This window comes from Staurois parvus, unplaced genomic scaffold (genome assembly GCF_062004578.1).
Source record: "Staurois parvus isolate SC_StPar_1 unplaced genomic scaffold, SC_StPar_1.0 ptg000397l, whole genome shotgun sequence".
In the NCBI taxonomy this organism is placed as follows: Eukaryota; Metazoa; Chordata; class Amphibia; order Anura; family Ranidae; genus Staurois; species Staurois parvus.
The window spans coordinates 3,718,035-3,731,983 of NW_028318193.1; the positions used below are offsets into that span (position 1 = coordinate 3,718,035).

At 41.7% G+C, this 13,949-nt stretch overlaps 1 protein-coding gene across 2 annotated transcripts in view; it reads left to right on the forward strand.

Annotated features, from left to right (window-relative positions):
- NCOA7 (nuclear receptor coactivator 7) overlaps positions 1-13,949 on the forward strand; it is a 246,793-nt gene that overhangs the window by 112,959 nt on the left and 119,885 nt on the right. The window lies entirely within an intron of this gene.

Consider the following 13,949-nt stretch of genomic DNA (forward strand, 5'->3'; position numbering starts at 1 on the left):
CACCTATAACAGGATTTCTACCTCACATATGGAGTACCTTAAGGCGTACCTCTGCTCTTATAGATGAACGTACACCACGTACACTGGCACCATAACTGTCCTCCAGTTAACCCTCGGGTCCTCGTGCCTATGTACACAATAGACTTGCAATTAGGAGGGACACACTGAGACTTGTCCACATCCACCTGATTAGCATTTTTCACTATCACTCCCAGCAGTGAAATGAGGCCCTGACCTACACCTAGGGCGGGCTCCATATGTGCACTTGACCTGACTCTTGAGCTTCGTACCTATGTTCAGGATGGGGATCCCTGCAGCCTGAATCTGCTCCCATTGCTATGGGAGACAGACCACTGGCAGAAGAAGTGCCAACAACATCTCCTTTGCTGCTAGAGGCCGTTCCACCTATAACCGATACACTCTGACAACAGGCTGGATTACCTGATTGTAGACTTCCATTACCCATGGCAACCACTTGCTGTACTGCACCAGGATGACTCTTAAGTGCTGTCTCTTCATACCTCAATATGTAGAAATGTTCCGGTTACTTGCATTGCACTCCTTTAACCACTTTTACCCCCTTCCTGCCAAGGCCGATTTTCAGCTTTCTGCACTGTCACACTTTGAATGACAATTGTGTGGTCATGCAACACTGTACCCAAACAACATTTTTATCATTTTTTTTGAGACAGATAGAGCTTTCTTTTGGTGGCATTTAACCATTTGCCGCCCGCCCTATGGCCGAATGGCGGCCAGCAAATTTCATCAGCGTTCCGGGTGGACGCCATATGGCGTCCTCCCGCACATGCGCAGATTGCGCTCCTGCAGAGCCGCACAGCGGCGCGATCTGTCACTGGCCGTGTACCTCGGACACAGCCGATGACAGATCTGAGTATCGGCCCCCGTTGCCGGTACCATGTGACCTGCTGTGACCAATCACAGCAGGTCACAAGACAGTTGTATACAATGGATGGCTTCATTCATGCCATCCATTGTATACTAGTGTCTAGCTGTGAATGGTCACAGCTAATCACATGTCATGTGATTAGCCGTGGCCAAATTACAGCTAAGCAAATAAAAAAAAAACAAAAAACCTTGAATGAATCAATGTCATTCAGGTAAATGCTTGCTTATAGCAAAGTAATTCTTTGCTATAAGCAAATTGTGTAAAAAAAAAAATACTGATCACTTCCCCAAAGTAGTACAATGTTACTATGGTAACATTGTACTACTTTGGTCATAGTGAAATATGAAAAACAAAATCTTAAAAAAAAGAAAAAAAATTTAATAAAAAAAAATATATATATATTATTTTTTTCATACTGTCACCAGTCAGTGTCCCTGATCACCGCCACACCAGTTATATGATGACGCTGTACTGCACTGGTGACAATATGTAAAAAAAAAATTCAAAAAAATTATGACAAAAAAAATACAACTTCAAAAAACTCGCCATGCCTCTTATGAAGTATGTCGGACTGTCTACTTTGCAAAAAGGGGTCATTTGGGGGATATCTGTACTGTTCTGACATTTTTGGACCTCAAGAAATTAGATTGGCTGTCAGTACTTCAGGATTGATCAATATTCAGATCTATACCATAGTTTGTGAACTCTATAACTTTCCTACAAACTAAAAAATACATCCTAATTTGGGTTATTTTCACCAAAGACATGTAGCAGAATACATCTCGGCCTAAATTTATGAAGAACAATTATTTATTTGCAAATGTTTATAACAGAAACAAAGAAAAACGTGTTTTTTTCAAAATTTTCGGTCTTTTTTTGTTAATTTAGCAAAAAATAAAAACCCCAGCGGTGATTAAATACCACCAAAAGAAAGCTCTAGTTGTGTGAAGAAAATGATAAAATTTTAGTTTGGGTACAATGTTGTATGACCGCGCAATTGTCATTCAAAGTGTGAGAGCACTGAAACCTGAAAACTGGCCTGGGCAGGAAGGTGTAAAATTGCCCGGTATTGAATTGGTTAATCACCACTGGGGTTGTTATTTTTTGCTAAACAAACTAATAAAGACTGAACATTTAGAAAAAAAAATACTTTTTTTTCTTAGTTTCTTTAATAAAATTTTGTAAATAAGTAATTTTTCTCCTTCACTGATGTGCGCTAATGAGACTGCAGTGATGGGCACTGATAGGCTGCGCTTATGGGCATTGATGAGGAGGCACTGATAAGTGGCACTGATGGCCATTGACAGACATCACTTGTAGGCATTGACAGACATCACTGATGGGCACTTAAAGGCAGCACTCATATTTGCCACTGTTAGGTGGCACTGATTGGAACTGTTAGGTGGCACTGATTGGAACTTTTAGGCAGCACTGACGGGCAGCACTGACTGGCACTGATAGGCGGCACTGAAAGGCAGCAGTGATGGGCACTGATATGTGGCATTGATGTGCACTGGTAGGCACTGATATGTGGCATTGATGTGCACTGATGGGCACTGACAGGTGGCACTGATAGGGCTACACTGATCATCAGTGCCCTGATGATCAGGGTGGATGTCCACTCTGAGGAATGACGATTACTGGCTCTCCACGCGCTGTCAGCACGAGGAGATTACTGATGATAACCGGCATTTCCTTGTTTACATGTGATCAGCTGTGATTAGACACAGCTGATCACATGACAGAGCCGACATCATCGGCTCTTTACTCTGATTGGTGATCCACTGTGTCTCAGGGACACAGTGCACCATCGGTCGCTGCGCCGCGCATCCCTGGGGGCGCACAAGCACAGCTAGAGTGGGAGGATGTCATAAGATGTCCTCCCAGAACAAGAGAGCCTCCACCCTCCCATCATTTCCTTTTATGGGGGGCGGAAAGCGGTTAAATAACTTCAGACCAGTCAGAAGGCAAAGTTTCAATGCTTTACTTAAGAAAATACATAGCGCATACATAGTCCACAGTGTAATAAAACAGTTCTTGTTCAAACATCCCTAGTCCATTGAAACCTTGAAAACTTTGCCATCTGACTGGTCTGAAGTTATTTAACCGCTTTCCGCTCGCCATATAAGGAAATGATGGGAGGGTGGAGGCTCTCTTGTTCTGGGAGGACGTCTTATGACGTCCTTCCACTCTAGCTGTGCTTGTGGGCCCCCAGGGATGTGCGGCGCAGCAACCGATGGTGCACTGTGTCCCTGAGACACAGCGGATGTCGGGGATGCGGGTGTGACCAGAAGTGTGTGGACTGACACAGGGAAACGTAGGCTTCAGATATAGTAAATAATATAATTTATTAAGACTAACAAACATAACACAGTGCAAACAAACTGAACCAAACCTCCAACAGATAACAAACATACGATACAAGAGTAGTCAGGCAGGCCGGGTCGGTAGAAAACGGAGTACCAGGAGCAGGCGGGAGAGTGGTCAAGACTAGCCGAGGTCAGTACAGGCAGAGTTCAGGCAGCGTCAGGACAGCAGAAACAGGATCAGGAAACCAGGGCCAAGCAAACAGTACAACAAGGCACAGACTGCAGGTCTGGCCATCCCTTAAATACACCACCTGCAATCAGCCCCAGGTGATGGCTAATTGCCGAAGTGAGCCTCTGGTTGTTGAGAGCACCCGCTGGCCAGCCCTGGTACTGCACCCACAAGGCAGGCGAGTCCCACCACTATTGGCAAGTCCATTTCTGACAGCGGATCACCAATCAGAGTAAAGAGCCGATGATGTTGGCTCTGTCATGTGATCAGCTGTGTCTAATCACAGCTGATCACATAACTCATACTATGTGCTGCCCCGGCATATCTGCAAAGGTAGAGTCCATGTACCAAAAGGTCCATAGGTGGCATCTTTCAGTGGCTGGTGTCTTCATAGTGAACCCAAGGTCCCAATGACCTCTCACATCAGGGCAGGCTCCCAGAGGTGGGGAACTTCTCTGATATGCTTTTGCATTGGGGCTTTTTGTATGTCAGACATCAAGAAACCTGTACTGGATTCCCAGAAATTCCTCTCCTGCAACGCAAGCAGGGGTTCTGAGATCCTCAGATTACTCATAAAGGGACTGGAGTGGGTGGGGGGCACGACAACAATGTCTGAAAGAAAATCTGAGTGGGTAGGCTGTGCTTCCTGTATGCAGGTTAATGTTTTGTTTTCAGTTAAAACCAGAGCATGTCTAAATGAAAAACCTGCCTGCATTTCCCTTTTTGCATTGTTTTTCTTATGTCCAGCTTTCATGATTTTTCCAGTATATTCAGCTATATACAGTATGTGTTGTTTTACTTTATGCAGTAGCAGGCGTATGTAATCAGGTAGTACACATTTCAGAAACCTACAGCAGACATTGATCTGACTACAGTTAAATCTGATTGTTTCCTTTTGGTCACTGCACTTTGCACTGCTTTATCAAACTATATGCTTTATTATACTATGAGTTCAACTCTAAATGCAAACATGTATTCAGGGTTGTTGTGTAAAGAATTTACGGATCAAAGAAGCTTGGACGAACACCGTACGAAATTTATAAATAAACTAGAAAGGTTGTGGGTTTTGGGACCCAGTGTACATTATAATGCTTATTCCCACTACGCAATTTTGACAGCGTGATTTGCATGCGATTCTGCATGCCGCAGTTGGCAGCCTATTCAATTGAATCTGTGTTTGTTTCTTGAAAAGAAGCTCCTTTTCAGGCAACAATAAATCCACTCTACCTTTATACTTTGTGTACAAGATCCAGTGGACAGGGCTATTTGCTGATGCCTCACTGTGCCTACAGACAGCCTGGTTAGTTCCCAACTAATACCAACTGAAAGGTAATTTTAAGGGTCTATTGTTAAAAAAAATGCTATGTGATTGTCTCAAGCATTCACACAGCTGTCACTAATAATCCCCATAGTTTGTGTAATTTCTAGCTTTATACATTGACTTGAAAAAGTATTCATACCTCTTGAAATTTTTGTCATGATGTGTTTTACTGGGATCTTATGTGATACCAACATAAAGTGGCACATAATTGTGAAGTGAAAGGAAATTAGAAAAGGTTTTCAAAATGTTTTACAAATAAATATCTAAAAAGTGTGGCGTGCATTTGTATTCAGCCCCTTTACTCTGATAACCGTCACTAAAATGTGGAAGAAGGTGCTCTGGTCAGATGAGACCAAAATTGAACGTTTTAGCCTAAAAGCAAAATGCTTTTGAGGCAGAAAACCTAACACTGCACATCACCCTGAATACACCATCCCACTGTGAAACATGGTGGTGGCAGTATCATGTGGGAATGCTTTTCTTCAGCAGGAACAGGGAAGCTGGTCAGAGTTGATGGGAAGATGGATGGAGCCAAATACAGGGCAATCTTAAAAAAAAACCTGTTAAGAGTCTGCAAAAGACTTGAGACTGGGGCGGAGGTTCACCTTCGAGCAGGACAACGACCCTAAACATACAGCCAGAGCTACAATAAAATGGTTTAGATCAAAGCATATTCATGTGCTAGAATGGCCCAGTCAAAGTCCAGACCTAAATCCAATTAAGAATCTGTGGCAAAACTTGAAAATTGCTGTTCACAGACGCTCTCCATCCAATCTGGTCCATCAGCGATCAGTGTTCCGCTGTGTCCAGGTGGGGTCACCAGATCGCGGTGCCACACGCTCCCAGGGAGCGTGCACAGGTTGTAAATGCGGGCACCATTTATGAACAGCAACCCGCTCCTGCACTGCTCCCGTCCGGCCGTTTATGTACATGGGCCAGACAGGAAGTGGTTAATAGAGAGTGAAGGTGTCCATAGGTGCTTGCACATACCTTCAGCATGCATTAAGTACACCTGAGACTTCTAAAACCTACAGCATTTTAGTCTGCAGCGTTCAACACTTCCCGTTAGTGTTAGTTAGTACACCTGCAAAAGACACAAATAAATAAGTATATAAGTACATCTAATAAATAATAAAGTAAGTAATAGTACATTTCATAACTATTAAAGTAAATAATAAAGCAAAATAAGTATTAAAGTACATCTAATAAGCATTAAAGTACATCTAATAAGCATTAAAGTAAGTAATAAAGTACTTCTAATAAGCATTAAAGTAAGTAATAAAGTACTTCTAATAAGCATTAAAGTAAGTAATAAAGTACTTCTAATAAGTACTAAAGTAAATAATAAAGTACATCTAATAGGTATTTAAGTAATAAAGTACATCTAATAAGTATTAAAGTAAGTAATAAAGTACATCTAATAAGTATTAAAGTGCGTATTAAAGTGCATCCAAAGCTAAAACTTTTTTTCTAAGTTTTGAATAGAGTGTGGAAGGGTTATCAATCTTGGAAAGAAAATAATGGGTCTTGTTGACTAGTTCAGCTCCTCATCCCAGAAACATGTAAAGATTAATCCAAAAGAAGAATATTTGGATTTCAAATGGTGCTGAAAGACGTTTTCATAAAACAGAAATTTTTATTACAGAATTCATTAAAATATCTCAGGGTATAATCCCCTAAAAACACACATGTAAAAATAAGCCAAAATGCAGCTCAGCAACCCCAGCATCATCTCCCCCAAGCATATATAAAAATATAATATTGGTTGTAATACAAAAAAAATATATTCCAGAAATAAGGGGGTGGGGGGGGAATTGAATAGATGATCTCCCAACGTGTTTCGCAAATAGCTTCTTCAGGGGTACAAGGGTTAGACTTGGCTGTAGTTGAAAAATAACCCTCAAGGAGTATTTAACCTGAGCTGATGGACGCCCCACAGTGCACAATTGTTGAGGTCAGAGGTAGGAAAATGGAATATAGGAGATGGACCCAGTACCCAAAAATCCAATCAAGCCCTGGCAAACCAGGCTTAGATAGGATAGACCACAATACAATCCACAAACAGTCCCTCTAACAGTACTTAATGTGGAGGACTGTCCAAAAAGGTCCAAGAGGATACATTTAAAAGAGCCCTGCTATAGCTGCAATCTTGCTACCCTCATCCAAAGCCTTGGAACAGACTTATGGCAATAGTAACCTATGCCAGCACCAATATGGGGATAATGGCAAGGGTTATCAATCTTGCCACTTCTTTTTGTTGCCCATTTTTTTTCTATGTTTGAGGAAAGATTAGCTGAACTGAACTTATTTTCTCTTGAGAAAAGGTGATTGCTATGTATATATACACTCACCGTCCACTTTATTAGGTACACCTTGCTAGTGCCAAGAAAATATCCCCCACACCATTACACCACCACCCTGAACTGTTGATACAAGAGATGGTACTCTGCATACCTTGGTTCTAACGAGTGGCTATTTGACTTAATGTTGCCTTTCTATCATCTCAAACCAGTCTGCCCATTCTCCTCTGACCTCTGACATCAACATAGCATTTTCATCCACACAACTGCTGCTTACTGGATATTTTCTCTTTTTCGGACCATTCTCTGTAAACCCTAGAGATAGTTGTGCGTGAAAATCCCAGTAGATAAGCAGTTTTTGAAATACTCAGACCAACCCGTCTGGCACCAACAACCATGCCATGTTCAAAGTCAATTAAATCCCCTTTCTTCCCCATTCTGATGCTCGGTTTGAACTTCAGCAAGTCATCATCAACACGTCTAGATGCATAAATGCATTGAGTTGCTGCCATGTGGTTATGTTACCAAGCAATTGAACAGGTGTACCTAATAAAGTGGCCGATGAGTGTACATAGGTGGTCCATATACAGATCTTGGTGTTGAGTTATTTATTTTCAGGTCATTACAGAGGACAAGAGGGCTCTTTTCATGTCTGGAGGAAACGAGATCTAACCTCCGTGTATGGAACCGCTTTGTCACAATAAGAGCTGTGAAAATATAGAATAGACTTTCTCAAAAGCTAATTGGCCAATTCAGTAGATTGTTTTCAGCACTTGTTTTCCATGGCAATCTTTACATTCTTCATATGCGTGTTAAAATCAGGGCTGTATCTAGCCTGTCTGATGTGGGGGTGCAGTGAAAAATGTCAGGGGGGCAGAGGATGGAAGGTCCGCAGGTCAGAGGGGGGGGACTTTAGGTGGTGGGTACAACTGAAATTTAGGGGAAGGCACAGCCCACCCCAGCACCACCTTAGATCCTGTCATGGCTAAATTACTTGGAACCCTCAAACAAATTATATTTCTGAAAGCCGAGGCTCTGGAGAGTTAAATAGTGGCTTTTGCTTTTTTTTTTATGTTGCATGATATTTGCGCAGCCATTTATCAAATTCAAATTTTCAAGACAAAATAAACGTAATTGAATTTCAGTGCACACAGACACAATGTAATACCCATTTTTTTTGTCAATTATAAAATACGATATTACGTTGACTAAATAGATGACAAACATTTCAAGATATAAAACTGCTCATGCTTGAAAAATGGCGTCAAACAGCAGTACCTACAGTTGTCCATAGGCAATGCTTTTAAAGCCTTTACAAGTTATCAATTTAGAGTTAGACATGAGCTCTGGTGCTAAAATTATTTCAGCAGCACTGTAAAAGTGATGAGGTAGCTCTTCAGATGCCTGGATCACTTTTACAATAAAGATGATCTCTGGCTGAAAAAAAAAAGCAGTACCAGAATCATGAACCATGATCTTGGTATAACCACTTGCTGTCCAGGATATATATATATATGTACGTTGGAGGGCAAGTGGTTAAAGAAAGGGCTGGATGCAATCCTAAATGCACAAAATATACTAGATAATAACATTTATAGGTAATAAAACCAGGAGTAGCTGATCCATCTAATATCCTATTGCCTCCTGGATAATCATCAAGGAATTTATCATTTAATGCTGCTTTATAGCAGGGGCACCCAAACTTTCTAAACAGAGGGCCAGTTTACTGTCCTTCAGACTTTAGGGGGGCTGAACTGTGGCTAGTGGGAGTAGAAAATGCCTCGCCATCAGTAGGAGTATAAAAATTACAAAGTGCCTGTGGTCAGTAGGGGGAGGAATAGTGCCCCATTGTTGATGTCATTGGGAGAAATGGTGCCCTATCATTGGTGTCAGTGGAAGGAATAGTGTCGCATTGTTGGTGTCAGTGGAAGGAGTAATGATCCATCATTGGTGTCAGTGGAAGGAATAGTCCCCCGTTGTTGGTGTCAATGGGAGGAACAAGTGCCCCAAGGGCTGGATGAGAGCAAGCAAAGGACCACATCTGGAGACCACTGCTTTATAGGGTTTTTTTTCCCTCCTCTGGATCAACTGCGGGTAATGGATTCTGTATAGGGAGGTTTTCTATTTGCTTGTTTTTTTTCTATTTGTTGAACTAGATAGACTTTGTGTCTTTTTTCAATCTAACCAACTATGTAACTAAGTAAGATGAAGTTCATGCTTAGTATAAGCTGTGTAATACATTAGCTATTCAGTCAGATTAGAAACTTGTGAGACCATGAGCTACTGTTTGGAAACGTTTGAGTTTACATAGAAAGTATGGTATTTTTCAATGGGGTTTCCCATTGTAAACTGAAAGCAAACCAATGCAATACGAAGGATAGGACATGATCCTAGATATCTACTATAGCAGCATGTCCGCTTAGTCATTGATTTTGTCATCCAGACTAAATCCAGATAAACAGTAGTAGAAGGGTCTAGCTGTGGTACTGGGATTCATTTTTTATTTCTAAATTTTACCAGTTATTTTTTAAATGATTTTCTAACAGAAAATGATGAGTTGTCTATTTATGAAGACATTTCTCATTCTCCTAATGGTACTTTCCAGTTGGCTATCCTTTTCCACGTATTTTTCTGTTTATGTTCCTCAAACTTACCTCTTAGTACAACTGGGTCCACTGTGTTTGAGCTTATGTATGTTAGTTGAGGATGATGTCATCATAAATGTCCACAGACTCACAGAAGTAAAATGTTCTCATGAAGAGGATTAGCACTGAGGTTCTGTGCAGTAGTTTGGTATCAGCTACATTGGAAGGTGTGTATGATCATGGGCAGTGTCAATACAGCCATCAAGGACAGGACCACTGAGATTATGCTGGGTGAGTAAAATAATGTAAATTTTGTTATACTTGATTGAAGGATACTGCAGTTATTGGTACATGGATTTTTAGGTATTCTGTCAAAGAGCAAAGAGTAATAGAGATATGAAACACACATATACACAGATAAAAGAGGAGGACATGTTTGATGTCTAAATGAAAATAGCAGCTGAGGGTGACAGCACTGCTCCTATAGTAGAGTAAGTGTAGCCACCCTAGGACAGGAACCATGTTACTAACAGAATTACTGGGTAAACAAATTCAGCTACATATATGGACTAGTAAGCTACAGTATATTTCATTTTTGTTTGGGATTTAGAAAAGCAGATCTTCACCATCCAAACAATGTTCCCTCTTCTCCACCCTTCTTCCCCACAAACATTGCTCTTTTTTAAAATTTACCTTTTTTAATGTATTCACTTGCCTAGGCAAATGGCGTACATTGTGCTCCCTGTGTCTCCTGGGATATGCACGTCACATATCCCAGGAGGCATAAGTTTAATTCAGAAAAAGATGAGGGGGCGTGCCTACTTGCTTGTCATTTGGAGGTCTGACAGCTGAACCCGGAAAAGCCGGCAGCCACCCAATGACTTTATGTGGTGGTGTGGGACAATGCTGGATCCATTCGATGGGTGAGCTAAACCAGCCTTTCTCAACTTTTTTTTACCACAGGGAACTGTTGAAATAACTTTCCAGTCTCAGGAAACCCCTGCTAAAAATGATTATATCTAAAACTCATGATACATTAGTATGATGGTCATTAGGAAGAATTACCCCCTTATAGATAGCTAAAAAGAGCAGTGGTGTCAGTGGGAACTTATCTGAGAGACTGAAATTTCCCATATCTCAAGAAACCTCTAGCAACCTCTGGAAGAACCCTAGGGTTCCATTGAACCTTGGTTGAGAAATCTTGGTCTAAACCTGCAAACCGGTAAGCAGGGGTTAAAAAAAAATCGAGGGAGGCTGAAAATCCACTTTAAAGCTAGGTTCACATAGCTGCGGATATGGGAATGTGTGTAAATCGCACATATTGCTGAACCTGCAGCAAAATGTGTTACATTTTAGCAGATGTGCAGGGGTCCCGAGTGGCACCCCATACATGTGAAAATGCAAAACATTTCTGGGTGTGGGAAGCCACAGGGTAGAAAAGTACAGGGACCTTTTTCATGCAGGTACAGCTGCCCGTTAAAATAAATACAGTCATGGCCGAAATTGTTGGCACCCTTGATATTTTTCCTGAAAATCAAGTATTTCACACAAAAAAGGTATTGCATTAACACATGTTTTGCTATACACATGTTTATTCCCTTTGTATGTATTGGAACAAATATAAAACAGAGGCAGAAAAGCAAATATGACATAATGTCACACAAAACCCCAAAAATGGGCTGGACAAAAGTATTGGCACCCTTAACTTAATATTTGGTTGCACACCCTTTGGAAAACATAACTGAAATCAGTCGCTTCCTATAACCATCAATAAGCTTCTGACACCTCTCACCCGGAATTTTGGACCACTCTTCCTTTGCAAACAGCTCCAGGTCTCTCTTATTGGAAGGACACCTTTTCCCAACAGCAATTTTAAGATCTCTCCACAGGTGTTCAATGGGATTTAGATCTGGGCTCATTGCTGGCCACTTCAGAACTCTCCAGCGCTTCTTTGCCATCCATTTCTGAGTGCTTTTTGACGTATGTTTGGGGTCATTGTCCTGCTGGAAGACCCAGGATCTTGGACGCAAACCCAGCTTTCTGACACTGGGCCCTACAGTGCGACCCAAAATCCTTTGGTAATCCTCAGATTTCATGATGCCTTGCACACAGTCAAGGCACCCAGTGCCAGAGGCAGCAAAACAACCCCAAAACATCATTGAACCTCCACCATATTTTACCGTAGGTACTGTGTTTTGTTCTTTGTAGGCCTCATTCCGTTTTCGGTAAACAGTAGAATGATGTGCTTTACCGAAAAGCTCTATCTTGGTCTCATCTGTCCACAAGACGTTTTCCCAGAAGGCTTTTGGCTTACTCAAGTACATTTTGGCAAACTGTAGTCTTGCTTTTTTATGTCTCTGTGTCAGCAGTGGGGTCCTCCTGGGTCTCCTGCCATAGCGTTTCATTTCATTTAAATGTCGACGGATAGTTCGCGCTGACACTGATGCTCCCTGAGCCTGCAGGACAGCTTGAATGTCTTTGGAACATGTTTGGGGCTGCTTATCCACCATCCGGACTATTCTGCGTTGCAATCTTTCATCAATTTTCCTCATCCGTCCACGACCAGGGAGATTAGCTACAGTGCCATGGGTTGCAAACTTCTTGATAATGTTGCGCACTGTGGACAAAGGCAAATCTAGTTCTCTGGAGATGGACTTGTAACCTTGAGATTGTTGATATTTTGCCACAATTTTGGTTCTCAGGTCCTCAGACAGTTCTCGTCTCCTCTTTCTGTTGTCCATGCTTAGTGTGGCACAGACAGACACACAATGCAAAGGTTAAGTGAACGTCTCTCCTTTTTATCTGCTTTCAGGTGTGATTTCTATATTGCCCACACCTGTTACTTGCCCCAGGTGAGTTTACAGGAGCATCACATGCTTGTAACATTCTTATTTATCCGCAGTTGTGAAAGGGTGCCAATACTTTTGTCCAGCCCATTTTTGGAGGTTTGTGTGACATTATGTCGAATTTGCTTTCTTTCCTCCCTTTTTTTGTTTTGTCCCAATACACACAAAGGGAATAAACATGTGTATAGCAAAACATGTGTTAATGCAATACGTTTCGTGAGAAATACATGATTTCCTGGAGAAATATCAAGGGTGCCAACAATTTCGGCCATGACTGTAAATTGCTATGCCTGCGCAAGTGCAGCACACACCAACCGCATACTGTATGTGTGAACGTAGCCTTAAGCAAAACTAAACTGCATTTGAGCACCACAGAAAGAAAACTAATTCATTTTTAATATTCAAAGCAAACTCACAAATCCATCCATGTCTCCATGCTTTATTTTGCTAATAAATCACTTTGACACCCCCTCCACCTCCCAGCATTTCTAACCACTCTCATCTTGAGTAAGGGCAGATGATTCATGTAACATTTGCTTCCTGGAATCCATCTGCCCTTAGCTCAGGCATGCAGGTAGGAGGGCGTGCTTAGCTGAAAAAGCCCTTTCCCCCCTCCTGAGATGTATGACATAATTTGCCTAAGCCAGAAACCAGGACATGACTGAAAAAAAAAAGTTTAAAACAAGTAAATGTGACATAGTTTCCTATGTATTTAGTAATGCTAGCAGCATAAAGATTAAAAATAGTTGCTGACTGAGAGAGTGAAGTTACACTTTAAGTTCATTAAAGTCACACCAATCTCATCCATGTTTACATTATGTTATTCTACCAATTTAAAGTGATACTAAAGTCTAATTTTGTTTTTTTTTTTAAATAACAAACATGTCATACTTACCTGCTCTGTGCAATGGTTTTGCACAGAGCAGCCCCGCTCCTTGTCTTCTCTCCCCCGCAGGCGCTCCTGGCCCCTCCCTCCTGCTGAGTGCCCCCAGAGCAAGCAGCTTGCTCTGGGGGCACCCAAGCAGGCGCGCTCTTGAGCCGTGGCTCTGTGTGTCCATTCACACACAGAGTCATGGCTCAGCCCAACCCCCTCCCTCTCCTGATTGGCTCACTGGCTGTGATTTCCATTGGCTCCTGCTGCTATCTCACTCAATCAGGAGTGAGAGTCCCCAGACAGTTAAGGCTCTTGTAGACATTGCTGGTTCAGTAGGGGGCTCAGGAAAGAATTAGGGGGGCTGCTGCACACAGAAGGAATTTTACCTTCATGCATAGAACTTTCAGCCTTTAGAATCACTTTAATGTCATTTGAGTGATTCCCCCATCCACCTCAAATATATGGATGGGGAAATCAGGTCAACCTGATAGTTGAACAAAAAAAAAAACTGACTCATGTTTGGCCAGCCTTAGTCTGTCAAAGGAACAGGAAATGAAGTACAGTCACCTCAAAGAAGT